Source organism: Hemibagrus wyckioides, linkage group LG07 (assembly GCF_019097595.1).
Source record: "Hemibagrus wyckioides isolate EC202008001 linkage group LG07, SWU_Hwy_1.0, whole genome shotgun sequence".
In the NCBI taxonomy this organism is placed as follows: Eukaryota; Metazoa; Chordata; class Actinopteri; order Siluriformes; family Bagridae; genus Hemibagrus; species Hemibagrus wyckioides.
This window is the reverse complement of record NC_080716.1, coordinates 33,247,401-33,250,813: the sequence shown is the minus strand read 5'-3', so window position 1 is coordinate 33,250,813 and position 3,413 is coordinate 33,247,401.

The following is a 3,413-nucleotide window of genomic DNA, read 5'->3' as shown; positions in this document are numbered from 1 at the left end:
ATTGTCTGTGACAAACAGGACCATTGGTTGGTTAAAATGACAGCTCACGATGACACAACATTCTTAAATAAAATAAAAACAGGTTTAAAGTTTACAAGCTCAAAACAATAAAAACAGTAAATAAGACAGAGTGCCCATCGAAGTGACTTACCAGCAGCACAAGACTGCTGCTGAATACATAGCACCGCCCCCTAGTGCAATAAGCATCAACAACCAATGGCCAGCGTTCCCAATTTATGTAACGATTTAAATTATTATTATTTTAACCCCGTTACATATACATGAATATAAAGGTCGTAATCTCTACTTTCAGAATATATAACCGTTTTGGCTGTAGCAAATATTTTGGGCTGACTTTGGGAACTAATTTCTCAGAGTAGGGTGGTGATGTGTAAATAAAGTTTGCACCGATAGAAACTGTATCCATCCGCGCATACACAGGATGCTGTACAATAAACACATGGCACTGGTCATTACACGGTCAGACGGTCAACTTAACAAAGAGCAGTGTTTTATATTTATATCAGATTAAAGGGAATTTTATTGGCTTTCTAACCAATGTATTTACATTCAATTTGAACCACAAACAATAATTTAATAGCAATTTTGGGACACTTGGTACAGGAAATGATGGATTTTCCCCCTGGTTACTGCTGACCAATCAGCACTCAGGGTGGTTGCCCGGTGATTTTTTTTATTTTACTGTATCACGTGACCGCACTTGTTTCCTCGCTTGGACGGCTCTCGCTGGTGACGTCATAGCGCAGAATTCGAACAGATCTGAAAACGTAAAAAAGTAGGCGGAGCTTTCAGAAATCTACTGGACGCTGTGAGAGTAAGGTGTTTATTAAAGTTACTTTGAACAGTGAAGAGATCATGAACTTTTTTGGAGCATTTAGTGGTCTTCCACTGCGCCCTCTGCTGTTAGCGGCCGGAGCTGCAGCCGCGACAGCCAGCATTTACACTTATGTTAAACGGAGCGAAGATACGACAGCGGAGCCCGAGGACACGACCGAAGGTACAACTATTTCTCAGTCCTGGTGTAACCATGCAGTGCTAAGTTTACTTCTCTCCTTTAGAAAAACATGAATTCAGTAGATTTGTTCAGTTCTTCATAAGTTAATAGCCCTTATCCAGATGGTGTCCGTCACTCTCTCTTTCTGTCCAGCTACATGGAGGATTTTAGCTTCATGAATGTAGAATAAAATCTGTCAGTGTGTCCTTCAGCCTTAACCCACAGTAGACATGTAGATAGTGAAGATCAGTAAAGTGTTTTTATTCTGGAGACCCGTGAAAAAGTGGGAATAGTTGTGCTGTAGAGCTTCACCCGGATCAGAAGTGATGAAAATATCGCTTGTGTGGAGTTCAACACTTCAATAATAGAGGATGATGTGTGATGATCTACTGTTTTATTTTTTATTTTAGGTCCTGACACAGAGGTTGTTAAAGACCAGATGATGGTAAGTTTGTTCTGCTCCTAACTTTAACCCTATAGTGTACATTTCCAGTCTCTTACTAACAGCAGAACTGCAGGCTCATATTTACACCATTCACACTCCAATGTTTCTTTACACTAATCACACATTCTACATTTAGTCTCCTCTTTACAGAAGTTTTATGAATATTTTCTTAATATGAAGCTGTAATTTGTCCTAGCATCCATTTGAAAGAGTTATTTTTGTGATTCAGAAACTGTTGGTGTCCAAGATTCAGCTGCAGGACAGAGTGAAGGAGCTGGAGGAACTGCTCTGTGAGGCACACAGAGACTGTGACCTGAAAAGCAAGGTAGGTGAGATAAGGCTCTGATTCAGAATAATGGGAGTACCATACCTAGGGAAATATTCAGAATAGGAAATACCTGCTCTCTGGAGTTTGAAGCCCACCTGCACTTGGAGCCAGAGGGGAGAGAGCAGTGACGGCTGGTCATGATATTAGATGGGAGATGAAACTCTCAGCTCTGTCACAGGCTCAGCAATGAAACCATTATGGTTCATTGTCTTATATCATGATCTCTAACATTATACAGATATAAAGACACACACAGAAGTGGCCCATTGCAGATGTGAACATTAAGCACTGTGTGAACCTCTTTTGCTCCATGTGTGTGTTTTAGGAGAAAGAGCAAGAGCGAGAGGCTCACAGCATCCTCCTGGCTGAGAAAGAGGAGATGATAAAGACTCTGACACACAAGGCGGAGTTCCTGAGGGTAAACATTTCTCCTCAGTAATACATGGCTGCTTTTGTTAACTCTCTCTATCCCTCTCTCTTACTGTGTGTGTCTGTGTGTGTGTGTGTGTGATTTTGGGGACATTTTGTCCTCCCCCAGTACATTTTACACTTATGTATTTTATCCTTATGAGTTATGAGTGTCTTTTGTGTGTAGAAAAGTGTCTGAATGTGTGTAGAAGTAAATAAAGTCTATAAACCTTCATCTTTTTACTTTCAAGTCTGAACTGACGAACCAGGTGGAGACACTGCAGGTCTCAATGAAGGACATGAACAACCTGATCTTGGAGACTAACCAGGAGATGGAAGATCTGATTAAAGTAAGTGAGAGAAAACCTTGTAGTAATCAGCTCCTTTCAAAATATTATGAGGACCTTATTTATGTTTAAGTGTTAAGCAGAACTTTAGTCTCTGTTGTCCATGTGTGTGTTTTAGGAGCGTGAGCAAATGCAGAATGATTTCAGCATCCTCCAGACTGAGAATAATGAGACCATCACTCAGCTGGAGAAGGAGAACATTGAGATGAAGAAGACCATGACTCAGATGGAGAAGGAGAAGTCTGACCTGACAGAAAAGGTGGAGACTCTGAGAGAGACAGTGGAGAAACATCAGCAGGATGTGGAGACCATCCATCAGCTGGAGAAAGAGAAGTCTGACCTGACAGAAAAGGTGGAGACTCTGAGAGAGACAGTGGAGGAACTGGGGAACCAGCTCATTGAGACACATGTGCAGTGTGATGAGCTCACGGATGTAAGTGACTAAAACCTTGCACTAAGCAGCTCCATTAGTGACAGTATGAGGACTTTAATTGTGTTTAAGGGTTAAGCGCTCGAATTTACGCCTCTTGTGCTCCATGTGTGTGTTTTAGGAGTGTGAGAGAGAGCGAGAGACTCACAACATCCTCCAGTCCAAATATGATGAGATGAAGAAGACTCAGGAGATACTGAAGGTAAATGTGTGTGTGTTTCTGTGTGTGTGTGTGTGTGTGTGTTGTCTTGGTGTCAGGTGCAAACATATACACAGATGAAATGTGTAGACAATTTTAAAATAAAACTAGAATAAATTAAATAAATAGTGAAAGTGACCGTCCAAACATATATACAGATATGAAGTATGTACACAATCTAGAATGAGATAAATATTGTGTACAGAAGTGTGAGTTTGCATGAACAGTAGTGCAAGGTAAG